The sequence below is a fragment of the Suncus etruscus genome, chromosome X (genome assembly GCF_024139225.1).
Source record: "Suncus etruscus isolate mSunEtr1 chromosome X, mSunEtr1.pri.cur, whole genome shotgun sequence".
Classification (NCBI taxonomy): Eukaryota; Metazoa; Chordata; class Mammalia; order Eulipotyphla; family Soricidae; genus Suncus; species Suncus etruscus.
Genome location: NC_064868.1, coordinates 130219439 through 130228766, shown reverse-complemented (window position 1 = coordinate 130228766; position 9328 = coordinate 130219439). Strand labels below are relative to the sequence as shown.

At 40.7% G+C, this 9328-nt stretch overlaps 1 pseudogene; it reads right to left on the bottom strand.

Moving 5' to 3' along the window:
* Nucleotides 1-8163: 8163 nt before the first annotated feature.
* Nucleotides 8164-8558, bottom strand: LOC125999933 (uncharacterized; annotated as a pseudogene).
* Nucleotides 8559-9328: the final 770 nt, after the last annotated feature.

The following is a 9328-nucleotide window of genomic DNA, read 5'->3' as shown; positions in this document are numbered from 1 at the left end:
GCTGTTTTAATGACTATTGCTTTGTAGTAAAATTTAAAGTTGGGGAAAGTGATGCCTCCATCCTCTTTTTCCTAATGTGTGCTTTAGTTATTTGTGGGCTTTTATTCCAAATGAATTTCAGGAGTATTTTATCCACTTCTTTAGAGAATGTCATGGGTATGTTTGGAGGGATTGCATTCAATCTGTACAGTGATCTGGGAAGTATTGACATTTTAAATAATTTTAATCGTCCCAATCCATAAACAGGGAACATGTCTCCATTTCCTCTGATCTCTTTTATTTCTTTTTTTTTTTTTTGGTTTTTGGGTCACACCCGGCAGTGCTCAGGGGTTACTCATGGCTGTCTGCTCAGAAATAGCTCCTGGCAGGCACGGGGGACCCTATGGGACACCGGGATTCGAACCAACCACCTTTGGTCCTGGATCGGCTGCTTGCAAGGCAAACTCCGCTGTGCTATCTCTCCGGGCCCATTATTTCTTGAAGCAGTATTTTGTAGTTTCCTTTGTATAGGTCATTTACCGAGTTAGTTAAGTTGAATCCAAGGAATTTGAGTTTCTGTGAGTGGGATTGTTTTTATTAATACCCATATCTTCTTATCATTATTTGTGTATAAGAAGGCCAGTATTTTTGTGTGTTAATTTTGTAGGTTGCCACTTTTGTTATATGAATCTATTGTTTTTTTATTGTAAGAATTTATTCAAGAGACAAAATTGATTAACATAATGAGGTAAGCTAACATAACATAATATAGTGACATAACATAACATATAATATAATTGATATAATAATAATACATGTAAGTCAAAGAAAGTTTCTGATTAAAAACATATTTTTCCATAATGGCTTACATATCTTTCACAGTAGTGTTTTAGGTACATATTAACATTGAATCAGAGGAATACCCAACACCAACTATGTCCTCCCTCCATTCTAGTTCCCTTTCTACAACCCATATACCCCACCATCACTCCCCGGGCTGCTAGAGTAGGTGGACCCCTCTTTGTCAGGCTTACTATTAGTGATCTCATATCTGTTTGGTCCTGGAACCCTCGTTTCCCCTTCTATTTAAGAGGCAGAGATAGAAAAATCGAGGTATGTGGTTTTGTTTGAAGGCAAGAAAAGCAATAGTCACACCAGGCGGGGAAAATCCGCGAAAGTACACCGGCCCAGTGGGGCTCAGTTGTGAAAGACTGTGAGTGTGACCTGTCTATGTCTGTCTACTGTCCTCTTGCGTGAAACTCTTGCGAGTGGGGCAAAAAGAGCCTCCAGAAACCTCGCTCACCCAGACACCATTTTCAGGGAGGGACTTCAGAGCATAAAAACCGGCTAACCTTTGCAAAAGCTGGCTCCCTGTGTGTGACACCAGGCGGGGAAAATCCGCGAAAGTACACCGGCCCAGTGGGGCTCAGCTGTGAAAGACTGTGAGTGTGACCTGTCTATGTCTGTCTACTGTCCTCTTGCGTGAAACTCTTGCGAGTGGGGCAAAAAGAGCCTCCAGAAACCTGGCTCGCCCAGACGCCATTTTCAGGGAGGGACTTCAGAGCATAAAAACCGGCTAACCTTTGCAAAGGCTGGCTCCCTGTGTGTGACACCAGGCGGGGAAAATCCGCGAAAGTACACCGGCCCAGTGGGGCTCAGCTGTGAAAGACTGTGAGTGTGACCTGTCTATGTCTGTCTACTGTCCTCTTGCGTGAAACTCTTGCGAGTGGGGCAAAAAGAGGCTCAGAGGAAAGAACTCCATTGCAACAAGAAGGAAAAATCACACTAAGAACGGCGCTATATCACAGAAGCAAACATTTCTCTCTGGACTGTCTTCTCTGTTGCATGCTCGGGCCTAAGATTTGACCCAGTGTGAGGCTTCATCCACGGAGGACTCCCCTCCCTTAGAGGCAAGTCAGCCCATCCAGAAAGGGAGGAGCCAGAGGAGTGTGCTGCCTACATCATATAGACAATGAATACCACTACAACATGTAGAAAAACCCACAATACAAGTGTGACAATGGGGAAACAACGCAGGCCAGCATCAGACATAGAGAATGAAGATGACAATTCTGAGGACCAGATAATGACTGAACAACTAATCAACCTCTCAGATAAGGACTTTAGACTAGCAATATGGAAGGTGCTCAACAGACTCCAAGAAACCATGGATCGAGTTGAACAGAACACTAATAAGAACCAAGAAAATATGAAGGCAGAAATGACAAAACTCCAAACTGAAATAACATGTCAACTAACAGGACTGAAAAAGTCAGTAAACGAAGTGAATGACAAAATGGATAAGCTCTGAGACAGGGTATCAGAAGCTGAGAATAGACTTGGTGCTGTGGAAGATGAGATACATAACAATTCCATACAGCAGGAGAGATTGGACAAAAAACTTAAAGCAAAGGAGCAGACAATGGAAAAATTAGTCAAAGAATGGGAACAGACGAAAATAGAAGTCTATGATAAGATCAACAGAAACAACTTAAGAATCATTGGAGTCCCAGAGACCCAGGAAGAAAATTTCCAGGAAGAATCAATGGTCAAGAACATCATTAAAGAGAAACTTCCAGAGCTAAAGAATATATGTGATCAAATCCTGCATGCCCGAAGAGTACCAACCAAAAGAGACCCCAGAAAAACCACCCCAAGACACATCCTAGTCACAATGACAAATCCCACAGATAGAGACAGAATTCTGAAAACAGCAAGATCAAAAGGGGAAATCATGTTCAAGCAAGCTTCCCTGAGATTTACAGCAGACCTGTCACCAGAAACGCTCAATGCCAGAAAGCAGTGGTGGGATATTGTGACAAGACTGAATGAAATGAATGCTTCACCCAGAATACTATACCCAGCAAAACTCACTTTCCGGTTTGATGGAAGAATACATGGTTTCACAGACAAAAAACAGCTCAGAAACTTCACAGACACAAAACCAGTCTTAAGAGAAAAACTGAAAGACCTAATCTAAGACAAGACTACCCAAAAGACACACCAAATTTTGAAATAAAGATGGCGTTAAATCCCAGGACAATTCTTTCTCTCAACGTCAATGGACTAAATGCACCAGTTAAGAGACACAGAGTGGCTAAATGGATCAAAAAACTCAATCCAACCTTCTGCTGCCTACAAGAAACGCACCTGAATAGTCAGAACAAACATAGACTCAAAATAAAAGGCTGGAGAAAAGTTATCCAAGCAAACAACACCCATAAAAAAGCTGGAGTGGCCATACTTATATCAGATAATGCAAACTTTATACTCAGGAAGGTTGTAAGGGACAAAGACGGACATTTTATATTAATCAAGGGGTACGTAGAGCAGGAAGAATTCACTCTCCTAAACATATATGCACCGAATGAGGGGCCAGCAAAATATTTAATACAACTGTTGACAAATCTGAAAAATAATATCAACAACAACACAATAATTGTGGGGGACCTTAACACGGCTTTGTCAACACTGGACAGGTCAACCAGACTGAAACCCAACAAGAATATACTAGACCTGAGGAGAGAAATGGAAGAAAGAGGCCTAGTGGATATATATAGGACACTCCATCCCCAGAAACCTGGATACACATTCTTCTCCAATGTACATGGGACATTCTCCAGGATAGACTACATGCTGGCACATAAAACATACCTCCATAAGATCAAGAGGATAGAAATTTTGCAGACTATCTTCGCTGACCACAAGGCTCTGAAATTATTTGTGAACTCCAAAGGGACTCAGAAGAAACAGTTTAACACCTGGAAGTTAAACAGCCTCATGCTCAATAACCAGTGGGTCCGAGATGAAATCAAGGAGGAAATAAAAAGGTTCCTGGAAACAAATGACAATAAAGACACAAACTCTCAGAACTTATGGGACACAGCAAAAGCAGTACTGAGAGGAAAATTTATAGCTTTGCAAGCACACATCAGGAAGGAAGAAGGAGCTTACCTGAGTAGCTTAATGACACAGCTAATAGAACTAGAAAATGCTCAACAAAAGGACCCAAGAATAGGAAGACAGAAGGAAATAACAAAGCTGAGAGCAGCAATCAACGAAGTGGAAACTCAAAAAACAATCCGAAAGATCAACAAAAGCAGAAGTTGGTTCTTTGAAAAAATAAACAAGATTGATAGACCACTGGCAAACCTAACAAAGAAAGAGAGAGAGAGAAACTTGATAACTCGTATCAGGAATGAAAAAGGAGAGATCACTACTGATATGACAGAGATTCAAAGGGTAATCAGAAACTACTTTGAAAAACTCTACGCCACTAAAAATGAGAACCTGGAAGAAATGGATAAATTCTTGGACTCTTATAATCTTCCACGGTTGAAGGAAGAGGATGTAGCATATCTAAACACCCCCATCACCATTGATGAAATTAAAACAGTAATCAAATGTCTGCCGAAAAACAAAAGCCCAGGTCCAGATGGATTCACTAATGAATTCTATCAAACTTTCCAAGAGGAACTACTGCCAATCTTGGCAAGACTCTTTCATGAAATTGAACAAACAGAAACACTTCCAAATAGCTTTTATGAAGCCAACATCACCTTGATACCTAAACCAGACAGAGACGCTACCAAAAAAGAAAATTACAGACCAATATCACTGATGAATGCAGATGCAAAGATCCTCAACAAAATCCTGGCAAATAGGATTCAATGCCTCGTTAAGAAGATCATCCACTACGATCAAGTAGGTTTCATCCCAGGAATGCAAGGCTGGTTTAACATCCGTAAATCTATCAACATAATACACAACATCAATAACAAGAAAAATAAAAACCACATGATCATATCAATAGATGCAGAGAAAGCATTTGATAAGGTCCAACACCCATTCTTGATCAAAACTCTCAGCAAGATGGGAATGGAGGGAACCTTTCTCAATATAGTGAAGACCATCTACCACAAGCCAGTGGCAAATATTATCCTCAATGGAGAAAAACTGAAAGCCTTCCCTCTAAATTCTGGCACAAGACAAGGCTGTCCTCTCTCACCACTCCTATTCAACATAGCACTGGAAGTACTTGCTATAGCGATTAGGCAAGAAAAGGATATCAAGGGAATCCAGATAGGAAAGGAAGAAGTCAAGCTCTCACTGTTTGCAGATGACATGATACTCTACTTAGAAAACCCTAAAGACTCTATCAAAAAGCTTCTAGAAACAATAGACTCATATAGCAAGGTGGCAGGCTACAAAATTAACACACAAAAATCAATGGCCTTTCTATATACCAATAGTAATAAGGATGAAATGGACATTAAGAAAACAACCCCATTCACAATAGTACCACACAAACTCAAATATCTTGGAATCAACTTGACTAAATATGTGAAGGACCTATACAAAGAAAACTATAAAACTCTGCTCCAAGAAATAAGAGAGGACACACGGAAATGGAAACGCATACCCTGCTCATGGATTGGCAGGATTAACATCATCAAAATGTCAATACTCCCCAAGGCATTATACAGATTTAATGCCATCCCTCTAAAGATACCCATGACATTCTTCAAAGAAGTGGATCAGACACTTTTGAAATTCATTTGGAACAATAAACACCCTCGAATAGCTAAAGCATTCATTGGGAAAAAGAATATGGGAGGAATTACTTTTCCCAACTTTAAACTGTACTACAAAGCAACAGTTATCAAAACAGCATGGTATTGGAATAAGGATAGGTCCTCAGATCAGTGGAATAGGCTTGAATACTCAGAAAATGTTCCCCAGAGATACAACCATCTAATTTTTGATAAAGGAGCAGGAAATCCTAAATGGAGCAGGGAAAGCCTCTTCAACAAGTGGTGTTGGCACAATTGGATAGCCACTTGCAAAAAATTAAACTTAGACCCCCAGCTAACATCATGTACAAAGGTAAAATCCAAATGGATTAAAGACCTCGATATCAGCCCCAAAACCATAAGATATATAGAACAGCACATAGGCAAAACACTACAGGACATTACAGGCATCTTCAAGGAGGAAACTGCACTCTCCAAGCAAGTGAAAGCAGAGATTAACAGATGGGAATATATTAAGCTGAGAAGCTTCTGCACCTCAAAGGAAATAGTGCCCAGGATACAAGAGCCACCCACTGAGTGGGAGAAACTATTCACCCAATACCCATCAGATAAGGGGCTAATCTCCAAAATATACAAGGCACTGACAGAACTTTACAAGAAAAAAACATCTAACCCCATCAAAAAATGGGGAGAAGAAATGAACAGACACTTTGACAAAGAAGAAATACGCATGGCCAAAAGACACATGAAAAAATGTTCCACATCACTAATCATCAGGGAGATGCAAATCAAAACAACGATGAGATACCACCTCACACCCCAGAGAATGGCACACATCACAAAGAATGAGAATAAACAGTGTTGGCGGGGATGTGGAGAGAAAGGAACTCTTATCCACTGCTGGCGGGAATGCTGTCTAGTTCAACCTTTATGGAAAGCGATATGGAGATTCCTCCAAAAACTGGAAATCGAGCTCCCATACGATCCAGCTATACCACTCCTAGGAATATACCCTAGGAACACAAAAATACAATACAAAAACCCCTTCCTTACACCTATATTCATTGCAGCTCTATTTACCATAGCAAGACTCTGGAAACAACCAAGATGCCCTTCAACAGACGAATGGCTAAAGAAACTGTGGTACATATACACAATGGAATATTATGCAGCTGTCAGGAGAGATGAAGTCATGAAATTTTCCTATACATGGATGTACATGGAATCTATTATGCTGAGTGAAATAAGTCAGAGAGAGAGAGAAAAACGCAGAATGGTCTCACTCATCTATGGGTTTTAAGAAAAATGAAAGACACCCTTGTAATAATAATTTTCAGACACAAAAGAGAAAAGAGCTGGAAGTTCCAGCTCACCTCAGGAAGCCCACCACAAAGAGTGATGAGTTTAGTTAGAGAAATAACTACATTTTGAACTGTCCTAATATTGAGAATGTATGAGGGAAATGTAGAGCCTGTTTAGGGTACAGGCGGGGGTTGGGCGGGGAGGAGCGAGATTTGGGACTTGGGTGATGGGAATGTTGCACTGGTGATGGGTGGTGTTCCTTTTATGACTGAAACCAAACACAATCATGTATGTAATCAAGGTGTTTAAATAAAAAAAAATTAAAAAAAAAATAAAAAAAAAAAGAAAAATGAAGTCAAAAAAAAAAAAAGAAAAGCAATAGAATGGGGTACAAAATAAGAGGAAAAAAAAAGAAGTCAAAAGTCAAATACGCTGAAAATGGGCTGAGTCTCTCTAGAGGCTTCCAACCTCAGTTTGAGAGAGGATGTGAAAAAGGTAATTGAAATACCACAACAATACAGAAAAATCATCGAATTAAATAACCGGTGAGCACTACAGGAATTCAGAACCGAGACTATTGTGTGGTGCCTATCTTTATTGCTGTAGTGCTCACCGGTTATTGAATCTATTGTTTCTAGAAGCTTTTTGGTAGAGTGTTTCAGGTTTCCTAATTATAGTAGCATGTCATTTGCAATCATTGAGAGTGTGACTTCTTCCTTTTATATTTGGATATCCTTGATATCTTTTTCTTGCCTAATGATCATATGCTTTTATATATTGTATTACTTTGATTGACTTGTGTATGTTAAACCATCCTTGCTTCTATGGAATGAATCCTACTGGGTTATGGTGTCTGACCTTCTTCATGATGTTTTGGATTCTATTCACTAGAATTTTTTTTTTTGGTTTTTGGGCCACACCAGGCGGTGCTCAGGGGTTTCTCCTGCCTGTCTGCTCAGAAATAGCTCCTGGCAGGCACGGGGGACCCTATGAGACACCGGGATTCGAACCAACCACCTTTGGTCCTGGATCGGCTGCTTGCAAGGCAAACGCCTCTGTGCTATCTCTCCGGGCCTTCGCTAGGATTTTTTTGAGAAAATTTTCATCTGTGTTCATCAGGGATAATGGTGTATAGTTCTACTTTTTCTGACTTATCTGTTTGATTTTGATATCAGGGTAATGTTAGCTTCATAAAAACTACCTCAGAGTGTTTATCTTTCTTCAATTTTGGAAGAGCCTGAAAAGGATTGATGTAGGTCCTCTTGAAAGACTTCAAAGAATTTGTTAGAAATCCATATGGGCTTGGGCTTTTGTTTTTAGGGAAACTTTTGATTATCTTTTTTTTTTTCCAGATCAGAATCGCCTTTGATAAATCAGCGACCCGGGAGGGCGAACCTCTGGGCCTCGTCTATCTGATCAATTCATCACATCCGAGCACCGGACCCCTCGGAACCGACTCTGGGCCAGGACCGAACTAGGGCCTCAGGTGGTGATGCCACAGCCTCCAGGAAGGCGTCACTGCACAGGGCCCAACAGAGGGACTTCGCAGGAGGGAGGTTTTTCTCATCTCGAGTCAAACCGGCGGGGCTAAGGGTTGGGGTTCGACCTGATCAAATAAGATCAAGGTGTAGGCGGGGAAGGGGCGCAGGGGTGGGCACACACAATCGCCTTGCACACTCACTCACACTCACGCTCGCACAATCATCACCAACCACACCCCAGGCCGCATATGGGCTTGGGTTTTTGTTTTTAGGGAAACTTTTGATTATCATTTTAATTTCCTAAATAGTTATGGGTCTTTTCAGACAGACTAGATCATCTTGGTTCAAATTTGGGTTGTTATAAAGGTCCAACAATTTATCTATTTGCTCCAGGTTCTCTTGTTTTGTGGCATAGAGTTTCTCAAAGTAGTCTCTGATTGCCCTATAAAAAAGGAGACTCTACCTGTGAAGCATCCTACCATAAGACCAACTACAGGCTCTGGACATACCAAAGTCTTTCTTCATGGTCCTAGGAAAGGTTCTCTTCAATCATGGTTGTTGCAGTCAGGCTCAGTAATTAGTATCTTGGTGTTTGAACGGATCCTATGTCAAAATTAGGGTGTCTTGAATTGCCTCCTGGTATTATCTCACCATTAGGAGGTGAGGCAGTGAAATCATCTGCCTTGAAAGAAAGTCATTGCTGATTTCTAAGGCGTCATTTTGGTGGCAATGAATCTACCATGGGGCAAGTAGTTGCCAAGGCAATTCTAGGGCCTATCCCGGTATAAGGTCGGTTTCTTGTGTAGGTGCAGAAAACTGTGCCATATCCTAATATGGTTCCCAAGGTTCAGGCTTATATCCGGTTTACTGAAGCCTAAGTCAAGTTACTATGGCAAATGTTCAGGGTTAAAGGTCCCTTGTAACAAAAATTTTTGAAGTTCCCATTCCTAATGGATAGCAACTCCTCTATATCTAAAATGTATGCATTTTAATGTGCCCATGCAAAAAAAATAGCAGTGGCACAGGATATTA